Below are 27,990 nucleotides of genomic sequence, written 5' to 3'. Positions count from 1 at the left end.
GGTAGGTAGATAGGCAGTTACAGTGAAGCTTTTAGGAACTAGAACTCAATGACCAAAGTAGGTATACATGAAGTAACTGGATTCAGAATAGACAATGCAAGCTGAAATTAGAGCATTTTGTTTTGCCTTATCATTTATGTAAAATGTGCTTATGTTTAAGCATAGAACCAGAAGACTATTTTGGATCAGAATTTAAAATAGTCCCACTTTTTGTATGTCAAAGTAATATCTTTGTCTTTGAGTTCTTTTATCTGAAGTATAAAACTAAACAAAAAAACGTAAATCAAATATTTTGGCCCTTCCCTGGTCTTTCTACCATGGGCCGATTCTATTCAGCATGTATTTTTCCCCATGACATCTGAAGTACAATATAGAAATTCATCCTTTTAGTGAACTGGGTCTTTACCCAAGATTTTTATTTTGCATTTAACAAAATAACAGCAAATTTCAGGTATTAGAGAGATCGAAACAACCTCTTCTATTCTGTTGTCCTTAGAACACCATCTTTTATTCATAGCTTCTCTTGTGGTGCTGGGAGGCAGATTCTGTTGCTATAGCAACGCCCTGCATATCCTTGGGGATAGCTTACAGTTTTACTTTTTTTTTGAACAACAAAGAGCCATTGATACTACATGTTGCCAAAGGTTACAAAAGTTGAATTCTAAAATGAAAATATTTCTTCTATAGAAGTGGTACACCATATGCGTCCCACAAATTCAAAGAGATATGTAAGGATATGACCTTTGTGTGAACACTGATGAATCTAGCATAATACTGTTGGGCTTCAATGGATTATTCACAGCAGAAGTAGTTGAAGTGTATGCCTTGTTTTCTAAGACCACTGGTGGGGGATAAGGGGGTTTATTCCCAGTATCTATAAAGATCCAGGAGCAGGAAAAGAAAAAAAAATTCAAAGGTACCATCACTTACATTTTGTTTGTTACTTTGTAATCACCTTCCCATCCTCACCCCCACCAAAATGAACTGCTATATCAAAATCCAATTACACTTTGACAGTAAATAGATCCTCAAAGAGTGGTTGTGGCTGAATCCTTGTTCCTCAGAATAGATATTAAATATACGAGAGTCTTAAGAGCTTTGAAATCTGTATTCCTAGCTTCATTTTAACTGGATTCTCTTTATCTATGAAAAAAAATACTCCTTAGCTAGCTATTTTGTAAAACCAGGAAAAATATTTCTTTTCAAGTATTCTTTTCAAGATAAGTTATTTCATCCCCTAGAAATCTGAAGGGATGCACTGAGAACCACAGATGAGAAGTGAGAAGATCCATAGAATCGTTTCCTGGGAAAACAGTCATAAGAGTTTATAGAGAGTCAGGACATGGGAATCTGGATTTTTCTCAATAAGCTACAGGCTAAAAACGTAGATAAAATATAAGAATGAATCCCAATCTCCTCTACTCACTAAGCCTGGGCAAATTCACTTGAGTTAGAAGACCCTCCTAGCAGACCAAGCAAACTGCATAATTCAAGGCCATTGATTCATTCATTCATTCATTCATCAATATTTACTAGATATATGTTATGTTCCAAGTCACTTGAAAGCTTTTCAAAGGTTTATTAAATGCCTGATTGTACTCTTGAAGAGTTAGTCTCTAATTTAAAAGTCTTTATTGGTACAATTTCTATAGCTATAGTATAGAGAATTGTATTAAAAATAACGGAGTTACAAGGTAATCATTGCTAGTAATAATGATCACCCAGACAGTGTCATCTCCCACTAAAAGAGACCAAGTTTCCTTGGAGAAATGACTGAATACAGAAATGGTTAAGATAGGGAAAATACAAAGTCTCCTTGAACATCTTGTTCAAGGAAGCAAGGAAATGCTTAAACACCAACAGAGTCATGTCAAAAGAATATTGGTGCTAGTTTGAAGCCACATCCCATTTTGAGCATCAAAATAAATGACAGAAATAATATATTGAGTGAAAAATAAATCCATGAGTCCATAGTGAAACTCAAAAAGAATAAGTGGGGGAGAGAAGAGGACAGAAAGGGAAAAATAAAAGAGGAAAAAGCTCTACTTCACAGAAGAATACCAACTGTTATGGAATAAATTATGTCCCACCCAAAATTCATATGCTGAAGCCCTAACTCCCAATGTGACTATATTTGGAGATAGGGCCTTGAGAGAGATAAAATTAAGGTTAAATGAGATCATAGGGTAGGGTTGTAATCCTATAGAACTGGTGTCTTTATATGAAAAGGAAGAAACACCAAAGAGTTCTCTTTCCACACACCACAGAGTAGAGGCCATGTGAGGACATTAAGAAGACAGGTGTCCACAAGCCAGGAAGAGGCCTCGCCAAAATCCAATCCTGATGATACTTTGATATTGGACTTCTAGCCTCCAAAATTGTGAGAAAATACATATTTTATACTGTTTAAGCCACCCAGTCGGAGGTATTTTGTTATGATAGCCTGAGCCAACTAATACAACAGCTAATAGATATTTTTAAAAATGACAGAACTGAAAAAAATCACCATTTCTTAACCCACTATTTAAGAATCACTAATGGATGCTAAAACCACAGGTTTAAAAATATGTCCACACAGGTTAACTTTACAATGGAGAAATTAGACATGCCATCACCACGATAACCAAGTGATCAAACTTCACACCATCAATAATGGGACAACTGCATATGTGCCTCTTGCTGGATCCAATAAGAAATACACATCACCTACCCAGTATTCTTGCCAAGATGTTTAACCTGAATCCAATCATGAGAAAACAATGAGATAAATCCCAGAAAAGGAGACATTTGCAAAGCACCAGATCTAGATCTTCAAAATAGAGTCAGTGTCAGAAACAGGAGAGACTACTTACAGTCTAAAAAATCTCTAAACATCACAACCAAATGAAACTAATAAACTTCAACAAAAGCAACTAAATAGACCTATTGGGTATAACTGGAGTTTTTGTTTTTGTTTTTGTTTTTTTAAGTAGGCTCCACACTGGGAGTGGAGCCCAACACAGGGCATGAACTCAGGACTGTGAGATCAAGACCTGAGCTGAGACTAAGAGTTGAACATTTAAAGGACTGAACCACCCAGGCACCCCACAACTGGAAAATTTTTAAATGGGGCTGTACGTTTGATGACAAAATTGAATCAGTGTTAATTTTCTTGGGTGTGAATAGCCTAGTGGTTATATGGGAGATTGTCCCTATCCTCAGGCAGTTCATGCTGAAGCATTATTCATGGGTGAATTAGCACAATGTCTGCAACTTCCTTTTAAATGGTTGGAGGAGAACAACAACAAAAGATACGTATATACATATGTAAAGGCACACCCGTACTAACACACTGCAAGTTTGCTTCCAGATCACCCTGATAAAGCAATATCAATGAAAAGCAAGACAAAAGAATTGTTTGGTTTCCCAGTGCATATAAAAGTTATACTAAGTAGTCTATTAAGTGTAATAGCATTATGTCTAAAAAAAGTATGTATCTCAATCAAAAAATACTTTATTGCTAAAATTGCTAACCATCATCTAGGCTTTTGGCAAGTGCAATTACTGATCACAGATTACCATAATAATCATAATAAAGATGAAAAAGTTTGAAACATTGTGAGAATCACCAAAATGTGACACAAAGACACAAAGTGAGCAAATGCTGTTGGGAAAATGGGCCAACAGATTTGGTCAATACAGGGTTGCCACAAAACTTCAGTTTGTAAAAAAGCACAATATCTGAGAAGTACAATAAAGTGAAGCACAATAAAATGAGATATGCCTATAAATAAACAGAAAGCAAAATAAAGCAGATACAGTAAGATGTTAATAATTGATTAATGTAGATAAAAGATAGACAGCATTTAATGTATTATTCTTTCAATTTTACTGTGATTTGCAATTTTTCAAAATATACAACTTTAAAAAATAAGAAATGTAACGAATATTAAAATGTTTAACATTTTACGGCATGCAGCTCATGCTAACTACTGACCATGCGCCTACCAAGACCAAACAATGTAGCTTAAAGGTTAGAGAGGATGGATGTTGGTGCACCAGACCTCATTCAAAGCCTCTCCCAGAGCTTAGGCAAATAACATTTCCAAGTTTTAGGTTTCTGCAGTGAAATACAAGTGTCTAACTGATAAGCAGTTGAGAAGATTTAATGAGGTTTATGAAAAATGTCTGGCACACAAGAAGGTGCTATTATTATTACATAATAATATTACATGGTGGAATGAGGATAGGATTTGGAGGTTACTTAGCTTCCATTACAGGCTACACACTCTGGTAAGCACTCTTTATTGATACTATGACCTCATTTACTAACATTGAGTGACTGCATTATATTGCTTGTGACCATTTTTGTGGCAAGATTGTCTTCAACCCAATTAAAATTTCCTTAAGGGGAGGGATCATGGCTTAACCCTAATTTCTGTATCTCCTAAAGAGCCTAGTTATACATGGTTAAATATAATAATATTTCATCTGTATACTATGTAAGATCAGTGCTTCTCCATCCCGAATACACATTAGAATCACCTGGAGAGCTTTTAAAAAAATCTGATGCTTGGATACCACCCCTAGGTATTTTTATTTCATTGGTCTCGAGTGGGACTTAGACCTCAATATTTTTTTAAATTCCCAAGGTGATTGTAAAAAAGTTTATGTTTTGTGTTTCTCCTTAGTGAAATGGCACCAGCTATTCCTGCCAACTCTCCACCTACTTTGGAGTAATCTGAAGTTCCAGAGGTAGGTAGGAGTGTATTTTAACATGTCAGCTTTCTCCTATGATCAGCTTGTCCTCTTATTTCTTAAGCAATCTCAGATCATTTATAACACTTTCATGTAGGTTGTATAGGGGAGGAAAAATATCTTTTTCCTCTATTCTTCTGGGACTGCTCTAACAAGAGACAGATTAACGAGAGAAAAGCATACAAATTTATTTAATATACATTTTTCATGACACAGGAGCCTTCATAAGGAAGTGAAGACTCCCAAAAATAATTAAATCTGAGAATTTTTATATTAGGTTTGATAAAGAGCAAAAATTGTGGGAAAATATGATGGGACAAAAGGCATGGGGGAAGTGTAGTAAACTAGGGGAAGCTTAGCAAATGTCTGTTCATTCAAATTCTTCTGTGTCCCTTCATCCTTAGAGATAAGGATGCTCCTTTTCTCTAGGTATAGGAAAATCACCTCTCACATGAAGGTTTTATGACCTGCTTAAGGGGGAAAGTCAGAAAGTTCCTTCCTGCACATGCTGTTTCTAAAGTTCCTTCAGCTTAAAATATTCAATATGCCAAAGTAATTATTTTGGGATAGTGAGTCTTGAACCTCATCTGTTGTTAATATAAAATGTGATGGATTTGTGCTTCAATTTATCAAAATGGGTAATTACACCTGCTGCTCTTTCTTCAGTTGGTGAAAACTATAAAGGTGAGTAAACCAGAAGTTTGGGTGAAATTTTCACAGCACAATAATCTCCTGAACAACTGAAACGTAATGGTTATAGTGCATTGTTTGATAATTTGGATTTCACAATCAGAAAATATTTTCATTTGTGCCCTAGAGAAACCAAATCAGGAGATAGACCATTTGAATGATAAAAGAAATGGAGATATGTAGGAAGGGAAATCTGAATCAGCAAGCATAATAAGAATATTGAGAATATGGGCATTTTAGCACATCTATCTGGCCAGCTGCCAATGTTGAAAAACAAGTTCCTCATAAAAATATACCCAGGCACTGGTTGGAATGCTGAGCATGTCCTACAGTCCTTCAACCACGATAGCCCCTCTGGTCATGAGTGTTGGCTGCAACCCTGGTAGTCTGAGGTATCTAGGTTTCATTTCCTGCCCTTGTCTGTGCCCTTAGAGATCTTGAACCGCTGGGAAGGCACCATTTGTCATCAATAAAATATAAAAAGAAAGGGCACTCACAGTGCACAGTAAGATATAATTACTAATGAGGCTCTTGTTTCTTCAAAGGAACCAGGACTAGACTACTTCCAAAAACTGTCCAATTCCCCACTAACAGCCAGGTCACCCTAGACAAATCACTTAACCTCTCAATGTTCAAGTTTTCCCATCTGTCAGACAGAGATAATAAAGTGCTTAATTCATAGGGTTGTTATGAGGATTCAATAAAAGAAGGTATGTCAAATGCTTAACACTGTTCCCTCATACATAGTTTCACTGGCTAAATGGAAACTGCTATTATATTATTAATATAGTAATAAACCCAGTAGTTTCACGGGTGGAAAAATAAAATAAATGGATGGAAATCCAAATTAACTCCTGTTTCCATTAATTTGTGTATGAGAAAGCTTTGCAATTTCAGCAGATAGTAATGGACTGATTTATCCCAATTTTGTTTTGACAGTGCCTTCAAACAAAGTTTAGATATTTAAAGCCACTGTCTTTTTAAAAAGAACCCAAAGAGGGGATCCCTGGGGTGGCTTAGTGGGTTGGTGCCTACCTTCGGCCCAGGGTGTGATCCTGGAGCCCCAGGATCGAGTCCCATGTCGGGCTCCTTGCATGGAGCCTGCTTCTCCCTCTGCTTCTTTCTCTCCCTGTGTCTCTCATGAATAAATAAATAAAATCTTTTAAAAACAAAACAAAAAAAAGAACCCAAAGAGTAATTACTTCTAGAAAAAATAGCTTCTTCAAATTTTACAAATTGCCATTTCTTCTAACTAAATCTAAGACATCTCCTCCAAGTTAGTAAAAAGATGATGTTAAAGTGGGACTGTTCCACTCATTGCCAAGTCATTTCTAACTAACGGTGAGGCATTTGAGACTTTAAATTTTAAACTGAAAAGAATAATGCAAATGAGAGTAAAAATCCATATTGAGGGGATGCCTGGGTGGCTCAGTAGGGTCCTGGGGTCGAGCCCCAAGCCCCACATCATTGGGCTTCTCCCTCTCCTTCTGCTCCTCCCTCCACCCCACTCATGCTCTGTCTCTCTCAAATAAATAAATAAAATCTTTAAAATAAAATGTTGGGTAAGACATCATTGAAAAACAATATGCTAGAGAGTTGGAAACCAAAGGAGAAAAAGCAATACAATAAGCCTTACTGGAGCAAAAGGGGAGAATTTAGTGATTACTTAGTGTAAGGAAGAAAAAACTTTTCCTCTGCTTTCTCAGATTCAAAACATGGAATCCTTGAAATTAAACAGGTAAAAGACATTCACGGGAAAAAGGCACGCAAGGTATATTGATCTTAATAATAACATCATGCATGGGGGCATCACAGAAAAGAAGTGAAAACCAAAAGCAGTGGTTAGACTGGGATTAGGGGAGGCTTATATATCACTTTAACCAAGAGTGATGAACTGTGGAGAAATGGCTAGACACAGGAAAGGGGGCCAGAGCTCCCAGGAGTGGTAAATTGAGGGAAGGCGGCTGTTCAGTATGGTCTGTCAGGCAGATTCATCTTTGTGCTCTCTCTGGTCCTCCTGGTACAAGGATGTGGGAACGTCTTTACAAATGAAATTTCTGCCCTGCTTTTAGGGTCAGAAATGGGGAGGACAGAGAAATTTTCCTTTTTTTTTTTTAAAGATTTTATTTATTTATTCATGATAGACACAGAGAGAGAGAGAGGCAAAGACGCAGGCAGAGGGAGAAGCAGGCTCCATGCAGGAAGCCTGATGTGGGACTTGATACCGGGACCCCAGGATCATGCCCTGAGCCAGAAGGCAGATGCTTAACCGCTGAGCCACCCAGGGATCCTGACAGAGAACTCTTCCTATGCCTTTCTTCATTGCCTTCAGCTCAAAATAATCCTTATGCCAAAGGGACATATCTGGGGGTGGCATATTCTGGACCCTTCACTAGAAAGCAGCTGAGGACTCACACTGAAATTTCCAAAGGCAAGTTGCTCCAAATAACACAAATAGATAAAATTGTTCTACCACATAGTTGAAGTGTGCTAAAGGAGGAATATTAGAAGTAGACTAGTCAGGATATAACAAAAGAAAGCTAAAGATTTCTTATGAGGGTGGAAAGGACATTGATTTTTTTTTAGATTTATTTTAGAAAGAGAGAGAGAGAACATGCACATGAGTGGGGGCAAGGGTAGAGGGAGAGAATCTTCGAGCAGACTCCCCACTGAGCAGGCAGCCTGCTGTGGGACTCCATCCCACCACCCATGAGATCATGATCTGAGCTGAAACCTAGAGGCTGATGCTTAACTGACCTGAGACACCCAGGTGCCCTGGGAATTGATTTTTTAAATGTTAAAATGAGAAAAGCTGAATGGTTTCAAAGGGTTGGGTTTTTTTTTCAGGGAAGTCAAAACTTTGACATTATTCTTGTTGTCTTTTACTAGAGCTTTAAAATGTTGAAACATTTAATCAAAGTATTGCAACAAATATAGACAGATAGATGGAGTGTAAATCAATTTTACCCTTAGTAAACTCAACACGAGGTAGGACATCTCCTAAATTTAAAGATTCTAAGCCCTTAAAAAAAAAAAAAAAAAAAAAAGACTGATTCCTACTCTAATGAAACAATTCTAGATAAAACATGAGATAAAGTGTTACTTTTAAGTCCAGGTACTAGGTGGGCCTTTGGCAATCCACCAGATCTTTGTGGGTCTCAATCACACTGTGGATACAGTAGACTAAAATGGACCCTGGAGTGGTCTCCCTCATAAAATCCTGTTTCAATACAAATGGATATGACTCTTTGTTAAGACGTAACTCTTTTTCTTCTATCACACTTTTAAATTTGAATACATTCCTCACAAAAATAGTTGCATGATATATGACAATAAAAAACATACTTTCTTCTCAGCTCCTCTTATAGAACAGGATTACAGGCATTTTTAGGTTCCCAAAATCTTATAAAACCAAAATTTGAAACATTTTAACATATATTGCTATCTCAAGAGGTTGTAAAATTTTAAATCAAGTTTTTAGCAAGTAGGCTTGATTTGTTATGAATTGTTCATACAGTTATTAAAATGCTATTTGGGGGGCACCGGGGTGGCTCAGTCCATTAAGCGTCTGCCTGTGGCTCGTGTCATGATCCCAGGGTCCTGGAATCAAGCCCCACATCAGGCTCCCTGCTCAGTGGGGAGCCTGCTTCTCCCTCTCCCCCTTGTCTCCCTCCTTGTGCTCTCTCTCTCAAATAAATAAATAAATACACCCTTTAATAAACAAATAAATAAAATGCCACTTTGAAAAATTACAGAACACTTTTCAAACTTCATGTGCATCTGAATATTATATCTCTAGATATTTGCATATTCACATATTTAAGTTTGAGGGACCAATGTTCCTCCTACAGAAACTTACATGGCATGAAGCAACAATGTGGGGTCAATCATAATTAAGCATGCTGTTATTGAACATGTTGATCCAAATGATTCCTTAATCTTTTTAAAATTGTTCTTTTCCTTTATGTTTTTGCAAAGCTTCAAAAACCTGTATTTTTTTATCTTCTATCTTAGAGTAAAAGGTTTGGAAATTATGCTAATAGATTAGAGTTATAATCCTGTACATGTAAAAGTTCTGGTTCCCAAAGCACATTTTCTGGTCCCGTAAGAGCTTGACACTAACTCAGCACCAGTGGTATGGGGAATGTTGCCCGTGATCACCTTTCCCTTTTTAGAATGCTTTTTCCAGTTCAATTTGGTGACCCTTTCTTTTCTTTCTAGTTATTGGGGGCCTTTTCTAAGTACTACCAAATAGTAAATTACCACAAAGACAAGTGGAAGGAAAAAACATCTTTAAAATAACTTCACACACCACCTGCAATTCTGGTAAATGCCTTGCTCTCAGAGTGTGCGGGCATTTCTGAGAGATCTGTCAAATCAGCTGCGCTGCCCCCCCACGGGGATCCGTGTTCCCTTTTCAGCTCAGTAATCAAATAGCTCTGACTGGTCCATGTCTGCTTTTGTCCACTTCTGACCTACATGTTCCTGTGAGGGACATCTTTGTCTCACTTTTCTTTGGTCACTGAGTTCATGTACCTCAATAGGCTAAGTCTGGCAGTCCATTAACGAGAATTCTCAGCTCAGCCTGAGGCCACCCAGAAACCCCGGTGGCATGTTCTCACTGAATGGCTTCACTGGTGGCCCATTCAAATGGGCTAATGTCAGAAAAAAGGGTTGAATGGGGCGCCAATGTACACCATTGCCGAGGCAAAGTGACTGGGCTTCCAATAAAGCCTCCCCCGGGGTGACGTTAAGCAGAGTTATCAATGGTGCAGAGGCTGAGCCGGGGCTAATGCTCCAATCATGCCAGCAACAGGTGGCACAGAGGCAGCCACTTCAATACGAAATCACCGTACAGAGTTCACCTGCAACTCAATCCTCTCTCCAGCTTCCAACCTGCAGATAAATGTGCAGATACACCTCCTCTCCCTCTGGTTCTGGGGCAAGCTCACATAAGACATTTTAGGTGGGAAAGGATATGGACATTGTTCGTTTCCAATTGTTCTGAGGTTTACATCTCCTGTTGAAAAGCTTTCTTAAAGCCCTTTTATTTTCTCATAGACCATACAGAAGCAGATAAAGCATTGTCTCAAGGGTCATCCCCAAAGCATTAAAAAGGCATTTTAGCTCAGAAAAAGAATATTTTGATTATGTGAAACAGATGTCACATTACAGCCCCGTGTTGCTAACTCTCACAAGAGAACATCTTGAACTGCAACAAAATTATGAAGGTATGATGACTAAACCAATTCTGCAGCTCCTCCTCCCCTAATCAGGGCAAATGAAAGGGAAAAGAAAAGGATAGTACAACTCTCATTTTTCCTTCTAAATATATCTGAGTAGAAACATAAAAGCAACCAACAAGTCAGGCTTTTCATAATTATTTTTAATTTCACTTAAGACCCCTGGATTTCTGAATTATTCACAAATATACAGTATTCCCACACATCAACCTAGAAGAATAGCCCAAAATTATAATCCTACTATCACTCAAACTTGCCACCGAAATGAACCAGTACCACTGCATCCCGTATCCCTAATCCTTAAATCCTGGTGACAGCCTGCAGAGTGAGGCCACGATCGTGACAACTTCAGCCTCCCTGGAACAGTCAACAATTTGTTTGCCCACTCACTACAAGTCAACATATACAAAAGCAATTTTATTTCTTCAGCTTCCTCAAAAACATTTTTCTACTCTTGAATCAAAAATACCAATATGCCAGAGACTATAGGGCTATCTCACCATCTCAGCTAATTCTGGAAAACTCTAATTTTGTTGAGGGATAAAGGCCAAAGCACAAGATGCACACTCATACACAAAATGGAATTCAACCCACATGGAAGTGATCCTTAAATATTCCAGAATGCAAACCTTGGGGATCTCCCAACTACAGAGGAGGCCCTGAGAACTCATTTTGATCCATGTTAAAGAGGGATGGTTTTTGTGGGGGGAACTCTCTGGGGCCCACATTGTCTATCTAATCTTTGCATAGAGGTCTTCCCAGGGCCTTATATTTGGTTACCAAGCCAGCAGCTGGCGCTGGACAGCTGTCCTAGAGGAGACTTCTTTTAGGACTGCAGCCCCAAATTGATTCCCACACAATTTTGCTGTTCTCATATATTAAGGGCCTGATGATAAGATTCAGGGACAGTGGTTCTTGGGCACTACAGAAAAGGTAACAGGTGTCACAGAACCACTAGCATAAAAATCTTTTTCTCTTTTTCCTTTGCAGCCACGTAAAAGGTTTCTCTCCACCTGTCCCTCATCTTCCAGTGCTAGTAAGCAACTAAAGAAGGTTTTGCAAATTATTATAATTTTTATGTAATGTGGAATTCATTTCTTTTCCCTTATTTCTTATAATAGACATGGATTGTTTTTGTACTCAGAAAAAGTTATTTTTTTAATAGTTAATTTTTTTAAAGTTCATTGATCCTCAATCTTTTATTCCTCAGAAGTGGAATTTTGCCCTCAATTCCTTAAGATAAACTAAATATTTGCATGACATGCTATTAAGAGAAACTACCGGCTAATTTTTGAAAAATGAAATTCAAATAACTCAATCAAGAAAAAAATTTCCTGTCTTCTCTCTCCATAATTTCCTTCCTTCTTAGTCGTACTTCACCCAACACTGTTTAAGGTGTAAACTTAAGTTTTTAAAAAATCTATGGCTTCTTGCTGGGGCTGATATCTATAAAGCCCATGCTCCTTTAACTACAATAGCATTTGAGGGTATCTAGATCTTGCTCCAGGAAACTGCAACCATGAGATGTCAGAACTCATCCACTTTGGTTCCTCTGGTCTATTTCCAGAGAATGCAATGGTACCCTCAAAACCACAACAAACCTGAGTGAAAACTAGATTAGGTTCATACCTGCCACCTGACTTGCATTATTTCTCTCATCTTTATTACTTGTGTAGATCAGCTTAAAAAGGGAGAAACTTAGGGGCACCTGGGTGGCTCAGTCATGATCTTGGGATTGTGAGATTGTGAGATCAAGCTCTGAGTCAGGGCTCCACTCTCAGTGGGGTGACTTCTTGGGATTCTCTCTCTCTCCCTCTGACCCTCCCTACCCCACCCTTCTCTCTCTCTCTCTCTCTGTGTCTCTCTCTCACTCAAATAAATAAGTAAATCTTAAAAAATAAAAAGAAGTCAGAAACTTAAACAGCATTTTTTTTTAAAGATGCCTCTAGAGTTTACTCTCTTCACTGCCTCTGAAGAGGCTCCACAGAATGCCCAGAAAGAATAGGCCAATCCCCAGCTGTCCCTTTGTTTTCAATTTCTTCCCCCCTTCCTGTTGTGCCCTTCCCCAATTTCCTCCCCCCCAGCCACCTAAACTTTGCTTTTGAAGGCATCCTTGACTTCAGAGAAGTTATGCCATGTCATGGATGTCCCTTCTTCTAAGGCCAGCTAATAGAGATAATGGGCCCTGTGGGAGAGAGGAAGCCAAAGAAAGAGAGGTATTCCTTTGGATACTTAAGGGAATTAATAAGGAGCCTCACGAGACTCTGGCTAACAAATAAAAAAAAAAAAAAAATGGAAAGCAGCTGATGTTGTTTTACTAGATCCTTGATGCACTCAAGGAAAGGCTGCTGTGGAAGTGGTGGGGTGTGGGGGAGAATGGGGATGGTGGGGGATTGTTGTTGGGGAGTAATTTTTTAAATTATCCTTAGGCCACTTATTGAAGACTTCAAATCAATGTTTCAGATAATTGAGACTATTAATTAAGACTATATCTCAGAAAAGTCATTAGCATTTTGCTCACTAGACAGCAATGGAACAATGAATAAATCCTAGTTAAACAAGGGAAAGTCAGTATCAATCATTTCATAGGTCAGAAACCGAAGTATTTAAATGCTGCTGTGGGACAAATCAGAAAGAATTTAGAAAAACCACTTTCCTTTATCCAGCCTACATTTTTTCTCTGGAGATAGACAAAGGACCAAGTTACACCCCTAATCTCCCTAACCTCAGTAAAGAACACTTCACAGAATTCTTTTGATGTTGACTTCAGGCCCTTAAAGCCTGGCCTTTTCTGTACATGTACTGGAAATCATATGCAGGAATTTTAGGATGGGAATATACCTACCAACCCTGCCCTCAGAGCAAAATCTGTTTCAACTAACCTTTAGGATGGAACTCAATGATGTGTGTTCTTATTGGATCCTAACTCCAAAATTTCACTCAAACCTACCACCTCCTTTCCAAAGAATGACTGAATTGAGTTACAACACAGAAATATTTCATATAGGAATTAGCCATCACATTGGTTCTAATCTTCCTGTATAGCTACAAAGGTAGCAATGATACTGGTGAAGGCCACATTAACATCTTCCACATAAACAGCCTGCCCAATTCAGAAAAAAGAATGATTAGATAGACACCCCAAAGTACAAAAACAGGATAAATCACATTTGAAGTATTAATACAGACATACATAATGAACATTATCCTAGTATTTTGTCATTGTTGCTACAAACAAGTGGCTTTATATGGAAAAAAATTACATTATATTTTCTTACCTCGTGACCCCAGAGTAGAATCAGCTTGGCATTGTATTGACTCTATTCCTAAGAGACAAGTCCTTTCATTGAAGGAAAATCTTGCTCCAAGAATCCCATGCTCAGTGGCTAAAGAAAATTAACATAGAAAGATGAAAAAAAAAAGCATTTTAGTACAGTACAGCTAATTCTGTATATGCAAGTGGGTGGACCTGTATCACAGAGCAGCAACACTCCATAGAAGACCTATGCCTTTATGGAATAACTTTTTTCCCTCCTAACTAAGCTTCCAAACACCTTTGTTTTCTAATCCTACAAATGTCATTGATGTTGTAGAATCGCTTCTTTGCAAAATATATGTGTGATTCTTAAGAGCAAGTGTCAGATGAAGTTATTTATTATATGCAGATTTCAGTTATCTTTGTTTAAATGAAGAGTCAGTTGTGCCAAGATCCCAAGCAAACCTACCAACTAGTGACATGCAGTGTATGTGTCTACACCTTCAGAGCTTGTCATAAGCTATAGATGCCATCTTCCTGGACTGCCTTTGAAGTTCTAATGTTTTTGCACTTCAAAGGGGTACCAAGACAATAGTAGGGATGAAGGGAGTGGGTCTTATTCCCCAATTCAAAAAAATGTTAGGCATATTTTATGAGCCTAAATGGCTTTGTGTTTCATTGTCAAAATCTTTCTTCACTAAAAGGCTAAAACTAGCTAGAACACAGTAGATTGTACTAATTATATAGTCTACTAATTAAAGACTTTATACATAAAATAATTAGCAATGAAGTATCTATGCCAACTGGTTAGTGTACACTTTATTGATATGGCAAAGTCTTTAACAAAATCTTTAACAAAATTATTTTTAACAAGATCTTTAACAAAATTATTTTAAATCTGCTATTTCCTCCCTTTTTTGTAACATTCTTAAAAGACTCTTTACTATCATCAAATGGCCCTTCTGTTCTCTTGAATTCCATTGGCAAGAGTTGCAAGCTTCTGGGTTAAAAACATTTCTAAATAAGATTTATGTATTTAAAAAATTATTGCTGTGACTTCACTCCATTTTCTATATGAAAGGCCCTAATAAAGTTTTTAATCTTTTAACAGCTTAAAAAATAAGCAGTGCCTGGCACCCAAATCTAAAAGAAAGCCAGCAACAGGTCCAATGAAAATCGTGCAGAAAGCCCATCAGACATTAAGTAAATACTTTGCTTCTGTTTTCTAGTCCCTTTTTGTTTAGTTACCATGGCAACCTGGTTTTGTGGGGGTCACTTGGAATGTATAAGAATTTGCTGCAATTAGATGCTTGTGTCCTATTGGTCAGTATGATAGAAAGTAGTAAAACTAAAAAGAAATAAAAGAGAAGGAAAGGCACGGGTGAATGTGGACAAAGCGAACATGCACTTTGGGAACCAAAGAAAAATTTTGTAAACCTAATTATCTTTCAGAGCTATTTTCAAAGTTGCTCTTAATAAAAATGTCCATATCTGTTAGCCTGTGATTTCTCACCTTACTGACCTTCCAAGTTCCTCTTTAGCTGTAACACACTTCTTGCACTTGATTTTACTTTTGTTGTTCTCTAATTGTTTTATGGATATGTCTTATCTCTTCATAAAATTCCAAAAGTTCGTCATGGTCAGGACCACCTGCTATACTTTTGAGGAAGTGTAATAAAACAGAGAAACCCATGGAAGTAGAATTAGATGTAATAGACTGTGGTCTAGATTTTGAAACCAATTAGTTGTACAGCACTTAGCCAAGTGCCTTCAACCTCACTGAACCTCAGTTTCTATATTATAAGACTCATGCCTTTTAAAGGTATTTAAATTAGATTAGCTTATACAATCAACAGTGTTATTTATACCTGTGATATGTTTATTATGTATTTCCTGAATTAAGTTTCATTGATTCAATGTTTTATTTTAAAATTCTGTCTCGGGAAGCCCTGCATATGTAGAAGGTCAAGATACCTGCTGCTTCTCCAGTACTCAAGAGACACTATCATTTTGTTATGGACCCTCAGACTATAAATTTTAAATCCGTGGTTAGATGGAGTGAAGGTATCCTACTTCTCTGGTGAAAAGAAGAAGTAAGTTAAATGTATGTGAGTGTATTCACAAAGAAAAATAACAGCATTAACAAATGTGCAAAGATTTGCTTAGCCTGGCTTATAGGAAGGCAAAGCAGAATTCCAGTTGTGTCTCATCCAGATCCAGAGACCGTGAATTACAGAGGAATTGTTTACTTAAAATAGCATTACTGCTTTTTTTAAAAGCAATATCTATTAAAGTTTAAACTTATTACTAGACTTATCAAATGATTTCAAATCTCAGCTTGATTGTTTACAATCGAAAGATTAGCTAAATTCTCCTCCACTCACCATGATCACTCCAGATGCTTTAAGCACTTGTTCATCTGCTCAAGAAGGTTATCCATTCAGGCTTTATTTCAACATCTCCACTGGCAAAACAACAACAACAACAACAACAACAACAACAACAACAACCTCACCATACCCCCAAAGCCATTCATCCTGTGTTTAAGCAGCTCTAATTGTTAAATAATTCTTCCTTATATTAAAACCAAATCCCTCTTCCCTGTTATTCTATACATTGGTCCCAGGCTGCAGTTGCTCTCATAACATTGTTTGGATTCTTTTCCTCTGACTACACATCAGGTTTCCAGGACCTTCTTCAAGAGGCACCCTGAGATAAACACAATTTTCTCTCCTGGCCAACCAAGACAGTGTACAATAGGACTATGCTCCCATAGTTAATTCAACAAGCATGATTGTGTGCCTGTTTGAAGCTATATGCTGAAGACATAAGATAAACTAGACAACATCTTTGATTGCAGGGAGATGATAATCTATCTATGGGAAGAGCCAAGAATGTTAGCAAACAGGTTCAACAAAAGGGCTGAAAGCTAAGGTTGACAATATAGTAGTGTTCCAAAAAGTATGTTTCCAGCGCTCCCTGGGGAGTGGGAAAGAGCCAGAAAAATTTCAGAGAGAAGGTTTTGCCAGGTAGTTCAAAGAGAAAGAGTGTTCTGGGAAGAAGCAATAGTATAAACAAAAGCTCTGACGTTATGATTAAGCATGATAAATTCAGGAAACTCCAAAAAGTTCGTTATAACTGAAATGCAGGGCATAAGACAAGACAAAGCAATATCTTAGGTTAGAGAAGTAGGCAAGGGCCAAATGGTGGAGGACTGTTTATGTCAAGCTAAGGCATCTAAACTTTGTCCTATAGTCTAGTGGTCTTTAAGCTGGGGTGTACATACCACAGGAAATGCACAAAATGATCCATTAGAGTAAAATATGAGATTTTCTATTTTATTTGATTTTTACCCCAAGAATTAGGAAAATGTAAAGCTTTACTAATATTTCATTTGAATTGACACTAGCAAACTCAATAGGTTTGAATATCAAACTGTCACATGTCATATACAGTAAGCAAACCATCTTGAAGGAAAAATGGGAATTCTACAAAATGGAAGGCTGGACAATTGGCCATCATCCTGTTATTCATTTTACTTTTATCAAAAACCCTGCATTTTATGGTGCCTAGTTAAGTATATGTATGGATTATATTATCTACTTTTAAGTAAATAACACTTATAAAATAGACAAGTGACTTAATATCTCTTCAAAGGAACTCCAACTGAAGATAACACTAACAGGGTAAGCAAAATAAGAGTTAAGAAAAGCGCAGAATTAATCCTTCTACTCATGGTATAATCTCTTTGTCAGGTAAAAATACTAACAATACATTCAAATCTGTTAAATCACTGACATATATATGTATATACATGTATATACATACGATAAAGACTATTTAAGGTATGGATTTACATCTAAAATATGAAGACCTTACAAATTTTTTCTAGATTTGGTAAAGATTAATAGTTTCTTTTGCAAGACTTTTACTTAACAGTAATAACTTTGGTTAAAAATACTTGTTCTTTCTTAGGAAACATGGTCCAAAGCATTTGGAAGGCCATCTGTTAATGCTTACATACCTTTTGTGTACCTTGTCCCTAAGCCTTGGAGACTGCATCTTAATACATGGTAGCCCTCCATCTGAGGGCTCTCTAGATCCACAAATAGGTAAGCCAGAAGTGCTCAATAGCTCTTATCTGTGCCTCAATTGGGACAACTCAGAAAAATGCTGTGCTAGCTCCTGAGCTCTCCAGCGGGAGTGAGCCCTAGTAGCCCATAGCAGGAACCTGCTTGGTGATATCTCCTTTACTGGATCATTCTCTTCCTTTTCTCACTCCTGCCATCCCTTATCCATGCTTTCAGGGATCTGCTTTTCCCAAATAAACTTACACTCAACTCCTTCTTTCAAGATCTGCTTCTTTGGGAACCTAACCTAAGACAGTGACTGATTAAAATGCATCAGATAAATAAATGGAAAACAAAGCTAAATGAAGAAATGAGTATTAGACATTTGCTAAACATCTGAGAATAAAACTATGTGTTTCTAATATGTTTCTTCTTGATATTTGTTACACTCTCAATAATGAAATATATGAACTTTTTTTTGTGAGCCAATAAAGTAAAATGTACTAAAGAGTATACATTTTCATTAGTATTGACATCTTTTGAAAACACTCTGTCAGAGAAATACTGTGTAAAAAGAGAAAGTTGGCCGAAGAGAGAGAGAAAAAAGGCTCTAGGGTTAAGTGACAAATTTAGCACCATAGTAAAATTTATTAACTACATTATTATAGGCAAATTTAGGTGCAAAAATGGTGAAGCAGATGAACATTTTATTTTGTTGATGGCATTAATTTTATAAAAACAAAGCCTTTAAAATGCAGTCCACATCTTTATAATACTTCAATATCACCTATCAATGAGGTAAAAAATTATCATGAAAATCTGAGGTATTACAGAGATTTGTTATGTCACAGCAAAGAACTGAAAAAGAACTTTCATATATAAAGATGAGTTGCACATTTTCCTTTTACAAACAGATGTCCAAAATTTGCTCACTTTTCCTATGCTGAGAATAATTTTCCATTATCATACAACCTACCAGGTGGACTTTTTAAAATAAATAAACATCGGGGATCCCTGGGTGGCTCAGCGGTTTGGTCTAGGGTGCAGTCCTGGACTCCCCGAATCGAGTCCCACATCGGGCTCCCGGCATGGAGTCTGCTTCTCCTTCTGCCTGTGTCGCTGCCTCTCTCTCTATGTCTATCATGAATAAATAAATAATTAAAAAAATAAATAAACAAACAAACAAACATCAATCAAAATGTTAGCAAGTTGGGACGCCTGGGTGATTCTGCGGTTGAGGTCTGCCTACAGCTTCAGGACGTGATCCCGGGATCTGGGATGGAGTCTCACATCCAACTCCTGCAAGGAGCCTGCTTCTCCCTCTGCCTGTGTCTCTGCCTCTGCCTCTCTCTCTCTCTCTCTCTCTCTCTCTCTGTCTTTCATGAATAAATAAATCTTCTTTAAAAAAATGTTAGCAAGTTATTTCATGAATAGCAACAAACTGATTCTAAAGTATTTATGGAGATGCAAAAGACCTCAAATAGCCAACACAGTAGTGAAGGAGGAAAACAAAGATTTGGTTTGGGCGAAAAAATAAACAAATAGATCAATGGACAGGATAAAGAGTCCAGAAACAGACTCTCATAAATACAGTCACAGCTCTTTGAATTTGAAAGGTGCAAAGGCAGCACAATAAAGTAAATATAGTCTTTTCAACACATGATGCTGGAACACGTAGACATCTATATGCAAAACAATTCATCTAGGCACATATCTTACATTTTTCACAAAAATGAACTCAAAATGCATCATAAACTCAAATGTAAAATGTAAAACTATAAAACTCTAGAAGATAATGTAAGAGAAACCCTAGATGATCTTGGGCATGGTGATGTCTTTTAAGATACAAAACCAAAGACATGATCCTTGAAAGAAACAATTGATAAGCTGGACCTTATTAAAAGGCAAAACCTCTGTTCTGCAAAAGACAGTATCAAGAGAATTAGAAGACTAGGAGAAAATATTTGCAAAAGACATCATCTGATGAAATACTGTTATTCAATATATACAAAGAACTCTTAAAACTCAACAGGAAGAAAACAAGTAACTCAATTGAAAAATGGACCAAAAGTCTGAGCCTGCACATCACCAAAGACATAGATAGCAAATAAGCATATGAAAAGATTCTCCCCAAAACATTTTATCAGAGTAATGCAAATTAGAACAACACTGAGGTATCACTCTACCCCCTTAGAATGGCCCAATCGGGAACACTGACAATACCAAATGCTGAAGAGAATGTGGGGTAACAAGGATTCTTGTTGATTGCTGGTGAAAATGCAAAGTGATACAGCCACTTTGGAAGATAATTTGGTGGTTTCTTACAAAACAAAACAAAACATACTCTCACCATATGATCCAGTAATCACCCTTTTTGGTATGTACCCAAAGAAGTCAAAAATTTATGTCCACACAAAAATCTTCCCAGGGATATTTATATCAGCTTAGTTGATAAGTGCCAAAACTTCGAAGCAGCCAAGATGTCCCTCAGTAGGTGAATGGACAAATAAACTGTGGTACATCCAGACAATAAAATATTATTCAGCACTAAAAAGAAATGAGCTATCAAGTCATGAAAAGACATGGAGGAAACTTAAATTCATATGAGTAAGTGAAAGAAGCCAATCTGAAAAGGGTATATACTGTATGACTCCAACTATAAGACATTCTGGAAAATGCAAAACTATGGAGACAGTAAAAAGATCAGTTGTCGGGGTGGGGATGGGAGGAGATGAACAGGCAAAGTACAGATTTCTAGGGCAGTGAAATAGTCTGTATGATGATATAATGATGGATATATGTTAATACATATTTGTCCAAACCTATAGATGGTACAATATCAAGAATAAACTCTAAGGTAAACTATGGATTTGGGGCAATTATAACTTGTCAGTGCAGGTTCATCTTTGGTAGAAAGTCTACCATTCTGATGAGTGATATTGCTAATGGAGGAAATGTGTGTGGAAGCAGTAGATATATGGAGAATCTCTGTGCCTTCTTATCAATTTTGTTGTAAACCTAAAACTGCTCTAAAAAATCAAGTCTTTAATAAATAAACAATCTGCCATTTCAGAATAAAGGTGACAGTTTAACAGTGAATGAAAAAGCAACTGTTTTTCAAAAGAAACATGAACAGAGCATACTTGAAATGGCAATATTTCCATTATTGTGTGACTTCATTACCAAAAGCAATGAAAATGAAAGCGTTGTTCTCATGTCTGCACATTTAAAAGCATGAAAATTGGGGCACCTGGGTAGCTCAGTTGGCATCTCAGTTAAGCATCTGCCTTCGGCTCAAGTCAGGATCCCATGGTCCCCATGTTGGGCTCCCTGCTCAGCAGAGTCTGCTTCTCCCTCTGCCTCTACCCCACCCCCTGTTCATGCTTGCACTCTCTCTCTCTCTCTCAAATAAAAATCTTTTTTAAAAAAGGCATGAAAATTCAATTCTCTAACTTGTTCTAAAATTTTGTAAATAAAAGGTTTCAAGGGGTTTTTTGGTTAAAAAAATAATGAAATATAACACCTTTTAGTTAGCTCACAATAACAACTAATTGAAATTATGGAAGATAAAAATATATTACCCAAATTTCAGAAAGAAAGAGATGTGAATAATTGATGAGTGGGACTGAAAGATAAAAATTGTATTTTAGTTATTGCCAGTGATGCACTTCTATTTGTTTTTGAAGTATCCTGTGCTTAACCACTGCAGCAATCAAAAGCAAACATCAAAATAAACTGAACTTCAAATCACTATCTCAAAAAAATGCTAAGCCAAGTTTTTAAAAGATTTTATTTATTTATTCATGAAAGACAGAGAGAGAGAGAGAGGCAGAAATATAGGCAGAGGGAGAAGCAGGCTCCTCACAGAGAGCCCAATGTGGGACTTGATCCCCGGATAGGGATCACGCACTGAGCCAAAGGCAGACGCGCTCAACTGCTGAGCCACCCAGGCATCCCAAGCCAAGTTTTAAAAAAAAAAAAAAATAATGAAACACATTTAAGCACACTGCTAAAATAGGTTAGTTATTTTTGTTCTATTAACAAATGATATTTTAAATGATTTAAATTCCTATTGGATCTCATCCTTTTGAGTTTGTTTTGTGTATGTTTTATGATCTGTGAAATAAATAATATTTACATTATATACTTACTTTTACACATTTATGTTGAATATGCATGCTTCAAGCATTCTTTTTTTTTAAAAAAAGATTTTATTTATTTACTTGAGCGACAGAAAGAAGAGGAACAGAAGGAGAGGGATAAGGAGACTGAGTGGAGAACAGAGTCTGATTTGGGGCTCAATCTCACGACCTTGATCATGACCAGAGTGAAATCAGAGTTAGGCTCTCAACTGACTAAGCCTCCCAGGTGCCACTCCAAACATTCTTATAGATATGGCACATGGACAACAAGAAGACTGGATGAAGGTCTACTGAAGGGTTTAGAGTTGGGAAACAACATGACCGCACTTGTGTTTTGTGGTTTTGTTTTGTTTTAAGATTTTAATTTATTTATTCATGAGAAACACAGAGAGAGAGGCAGAGACACAGGCGGAAAGAGAAGTAGGCTCCCTGCAGGGAGCCCAATGCGGCACTCGATTCCAGGATCCCAGGATCATGACCTGGTCGAAGGCAGACACTCAACCACTGAGCCACCCAGACACCCCTACACTTGTGTTTTGAATGCATACTCGAGAAATGGTGTAGACAACCATGCAAACCTGGAGACAGACAAATTAGGAAACTATTTGACAGTCAAGTAGAGATAATTAGTCCTAAACTAAAACAGTAGCAATTGACAGAGAGATGAACAGGGGCTTAAGTGACTAGAACTTGGAAAACCAACTTTATGTGAAGATCAGAGAAAGACCTAAATAATGAGTCGACTCCCTAGTTTAGGCCATAAGTGACTTCATTGGTAATAGTGTTCACACCCAGATAGGCCCTCCCTTAGAAAATACTAAGAGAACAGCAGGGTTTGAAGAAAGAGCTAATATACCTACTAAATCTAATATGCTGTAGGAGATCAGTACTGATGGCAGAAGACTGGGCTTAGAGTTGGAAGTTGTCAGTTTGTATGATTACACTTGGTTACTTTATTTTTTTTTCTTGGTTACTTTATTAAAGCAGTTTTAAAATAGATTGTTTTTCTTTAGTTTGAGGAGAGAAAGATCAGTTATATTATCCTGTGAATCCATACTGAGTTTAAAATTAGCTTTTATGGGATGCCTGGGTGGCTCAGTGGTTGAGCATCTGCCTTTGGCTCAGGGCATGATCCCGAATTCCTGGGATCGAGTCTCACATCAGGCTCCTTGCATGGAGCCTGTGCTCCTCCCTCTGCCTGTGTCTCTGCCTTTCTTTCTGTGTCTCTCATGAATGAATAAATAAAATCTTAAAAAAAATAAATAAATAAAATTAGCTTTTAAATCTTTTTCACATGTGATATTGTTAAGGCACTTCTCTTTATGCTGTGTTTTTGCCATTAAGTTTATGGACCTAAGAATAGGACTTTCCCCTTGTGCTTATCTCATTTTGCTTTGCTCAAGTCAACACATCAAAAGGTTTATGGAGCTCTGCTTGGATGGTGATGACCATCAAGAACATCAACCATAGGTTCCAGCTTTATATCATCACTTGCTAACTCTTAATAATAAAAAATTTCATGGCATGTCTTTTTGCCCCTCCTGGCTCTCAGATACCTATTATTGATTGTATGGCACCCTATCATCATCAGTAACCTGCATGCCAACTATTTTATTTTTACTTTTCTTGATGTTCTTCCTTGTACCACATTTCCAATCCCCTCTTTTCCTTACAGGTTCCCCACCCCCATATCTGATCTGCACTGAAAAAACAAAATAAAATAACTGAGTGCTCTACAATTTTAACTTCCCCATTGATGAGATTGGCATCTTTATTCTAATTCATTCATTCATTCGATGAATATTTCTTCAGTGGCTGCCATGTTTCAAATTCTTCTCAAAAGCCTATGATAACATTAGACAAAAGTTTGTGTCTTTTAAAAGAATTTTAACATTTTTCTCTAAGTATTTTCCACATTTTCTTGGGTCAATTTCTAGATAGATACTTCAGGTTTTGTTGCTATAATGCAAGGCATCATATGTCTCATTATATTTTTGGTTAGTGCAAGTATAGAAGAACTCTGTTGATATTTTTGTTGTTGCCTTTGGTGATCTATATGGCAACCTCTTTTATAGATTTAAGTGTCTGTTAATTGTCTTAAGTTTTCTGTCACTTCCCTTCCAGTCTTTCAATTTTTATATCTTTTTCTTGCCTTACTTCATTGGCCAGAGATAATGACTTTTGCAAGGATTCACAAACCACCTTCTCAATGATTCAGTCTAACTTGAAAATAAGACCACCAGTCCATAGTTTGCTTATTACCTTCTCTTCTTTTTTTTGGGAAAAAAAAAAGTCTATTGAGTATTCTAGAATGTCTCATTCTCCCCGATATCTTCTTTAAAAATCTCAGTCCAGGGATGCCTGGGTGGCTCAGTGGTTGAGCTTCGGCTCAGGGAGTGATCCTGGGGTTCTGGGATCAAGACCCCACCAGGTTCCCCACGGGGAACCTGCTTCTCCTTCTGCCTATGTCTCTGCCTCTCTCTGTGTGTCTCTCATGAATAAATAAATAAAATCATAAATAAATAAAATCATAAATAAATAAATAAATAAATAATAAATAAAATCTCAGTCCATACTGTATTGCAAATATGAAAGTTGCTAACAGTAGATCTTAAAAATTCTCAAAACAAGAAAAAAGTTCTGTTACTATATATGGTGATAGAATTAACTAGGCTTATTGTGGTAATCATTTTGCAATATATACAAATACTGAATCATTACACTATATACCTGAAGCTAATATAATATTATATGTCACTTATAATTCAATTTTTAAAAATCTCAGTCTAGCGGCATGTGGGTGGTTCAATCAGTTAAGTACCAACTCTTGATTTCTGCTCAGGTCATGATTTTGGGGTCCTGGGATCAAGCCCTGTGTGGAGCACTGCGTTCAGCAGGGAGTCTGCTTGAGGATTCTCTCTCCCTTGCCCTCTGTCTCACCCCTTGCTTGCTCTCTCTATCTCTAAAATAAATAAATAAATCTTTCAAAAAAAAAAATCTCAGTCCAAAGATTTTCACAATTTTCTAAATGAGATTATGTGCACCTTCCCTGGGCTACTTTACTTGCTAAATGCCTCATTTCAAGTTTTCTCTCTCTCCCTCTCTCTCTCTTTTTTTTTTTTTTTTAATATTTATTTGTTTGTTTTAGAGAGAAAGAGGAATAGTGCAAGTGGGGGGAAGGGCAGTGGGAGAGAATCTCAAGCTCCTTTGATGAGCATGGAGCCCAACACAGGTCTTGATCTCATGATCCATAAGATCATGACCTAAGCCAAAACCAAAAGTCAGGTGTTCAACCACCAGAACCATCCAGGTTCTCCTTAAGTTTTCTTAAAAGAGAGATTCAGGTTAAGGTCTATATGATGCTGGAGAAAGGTAATCAATAGGATTTTATTTGAACCTGAAATGAACCTAAAATGGATTTTATTTGACTTTATCTAATAGCAGCTATAAATGTCAGTTAGATACATTTATTTCAGTTCTGGTATAGATTTATTCCAAACACACTATCATCTTCAGAGTTGGACCCTCAAATAATGGAATGGAGTGGGAAAGGTGGAATATATCACAAGGGCGATAGAGGTAACAACAGATGTTAATAAGATATGAATTAATATTATAAAAAGATGAAGAGGGATCCCTGGGCAGCGGTTTGGCGCCTGCCTTTGGCCCGGGGCACGATCCTGGAGACCCGGGATCGAATCCCACGTCGGGCTCCCTGCATGGAGCTTGCTTCTCCCTCTGCCTGTGTCTGTGCCTCTCTGTCTCTCTCTGTGTGACTATCATGAATAAATAAATAAAATATTTTAAAAAAATAAAATACAAAGATGAAGAGCTCTGAAGCTCAAGTTCATTTAGTATGCATGAAGAAAGATATACCTTAACTTCTCTGTATGATCATTTTGCTGCTTTTCTAAAGCATTAAATTCCTGTTTGATTGAAAACATTTCTGGAACAAACCTATTTGGTTGTTTCACAGACATTACATATTTGTTTATGAATTAATTACTGTAAATTGCTGTATGTAGTTCTTTTCATTATGCTAATTCTGTGTTATCATTACACTTTTTGTTTTACTTGGCTCTATTTTAGTGTCTAGTTAGTGACATTGACGTTAAAAAAAATATTTGGCACATATTTGGAGTGGACTATAACTCAGAATCAAATTTAAATGGTTTGTTGTGAAGCCAGGAAAATTGCTGCAATACCAGTCACGTACAAATACATTCATTCAGCTGATACATGATAACATTCAAGAATATTCGAGAAAATTATTTTTATTTATTTATTTATTTATTTGAGCAGAATTCAAGGTAACAATTTCAGAAAAGCTGCTGTATCAATAGGAATCAATAATCTAACCAATTTATTTATCTCCCTACTTTTGCCAGAGAGAATATTGAGAGGAGAAATGACAGAAAGGCAAAAGGGGAGAGATGCATACTCTACACTTAAAATGTGTTCTCTAAGATCATATTTCATTTTGTAAGTGATATTGTACCCTTTCCCCTCACAAGTTCTATTCACTTACCTCCTATGATGAAGTTTACTCATCACCTTCAACTACCACTCCCATACGCACTCAAAAATAATAATAATTACACCAAGAAAATAGCAAGTGATAGTTCTTATTTTCGTGTTTTCATCCTGAGATGTGCGAACTATTAGTTTAAGGATTTTTTTCTGCTGGATCAAACTTAATTAATAATTTGGATCATTCAATTTTTCTGTGAAAAACTACAATGTGACCATAAGTATTAAAAAAAAAAACTCATATTAAGAGAAGAGAGCAATAGATATATAGTGATAAGAGTAGAGCTGGTTAAAAGCACTAAAAGCAGAAGTATTTACAGATCACACTTCTTCAGCTCTTTCTAGAGCAACAAATCCAAACAGGGCTATGCCTTATGTTGCTTTCTTTCACTTTACAGATGCTGAAAACTTTCATTTCAAGTTTCTATCTCCTAGAAGTGGGGTGAAAAAAAGCTGGTTATTATTCTGAAACCCATTGAAATTGCATTTGTGGCATCAAAATGGATTTTTTTTTAAGCAGGATGTTGGATTGACAGTAAAGCAGCTGCTCTGCAACAAACGAAAGCAAAAATTAATAAGAGACCTTAGCAAAAGAAAGACTATTGGTTTTGCACACCCAGAGCAAATTGGCTGGATTTAGAAGAGCACACTTTGATCTTTTCCAGACTAATTACTGCTCTGTGGTTTGACTGTTTTGTGCATTAGTTGCCCTTCATACAAAACCGAAACTGCTATGGTACACAGCTGTAATACAAATGAAAATTTGACATTCAGTAAACAAAGAATGGCAAGGGTCATTCTTTCAGCACAATAACTGCATAATACAATTTTAGAATGCCTTTTGTATACAAAAAAAAAATGACACATTTTAAGGCAGTTTTGAACTCAGAGTAAGCAGTCAAGGCTGTTTGTAAAGGACAGAAAAATTGCTCCCAACTCTGATCTATAAATACAGATTGAAACAGTTTATTTCAACATTGTAGAAATGCTAAGGAATTTACATATTTACAGAAATAAATGTGTCCATTTTTAGAAGACGTTTTTTCATTTGTCTATAAGGTTAATTGGGAGCAGATTTCTTAAGTAGCTGTTTGCTGGAGCAATAAAAGTGTTTATTCACCAATATGATTCTGGATTTGCTTCTGGGAAAGAATTCTGAATGCTTTATATGTAGATTTTATGTAAAAATATTTAATGCTCGATTTTTCAGAAATTGTAATGGATCAAATATTATATATGAATATTTTCAACAACTCCATTGAGGAATTTTTCAATATTTCCTTATTTACAGATCACCATAATTATTAAGGCACCAGTCTCTT

At 36.8% G+C, this 27,990-nt stretch overlaps 1 long non-coding RNA gene across 3 annotated transcripts; it reads left to right on the top strand.

The window, feature by feature from the left end:
• The first annotated feature begins 586 nt into the window (after positions 1-586).
• On the top strand, positions 587-27,762 carry LOC140639834 (uncharacterized). Of its 3 annotated transcripts, none has more exons than XR_012036478.1 (8): positions 587-916; positions 4,671-4,734; positions 10,489-10,658; positions 11,661-11,706; positions 15,038-15,129; positions 15,874-16,019; positions 17,902-18,038; positions 27,067-27,762. It is a non-coding gene; the product is annotated as an uncharacterized lncRNA (long non-coding RNA). The 3 variants fall into 3 exon arrangements; XR_012036480.1 differs by having other exon boundaries at positions 11,661-11,723; XR_012036479.1 differs by having other exon boundaries at positions 594-728.
• Positions 27,763-27,990: the final 228 nt, after the last annotated feature.

The sequence above is a fragment of the Canis lupus genome, chromosome 9 (assembly GCF_048164855.1).
Source record: "Canis lupus baileyi chromosome 9, mCanLup2.hap1, whole genome shotgun sequence".
Classification (NCBI taxonomy): Eukaryota; Metazoa; Chordata; class Mammalia; order Carnivora; family Canidae; genus Canis; species Canis lupus.
The sequence above is the reverse complement of the archived record's forward strand: the minus strand, read 5'-3'. Positions and strand labels throughout refer to the sequence as shown.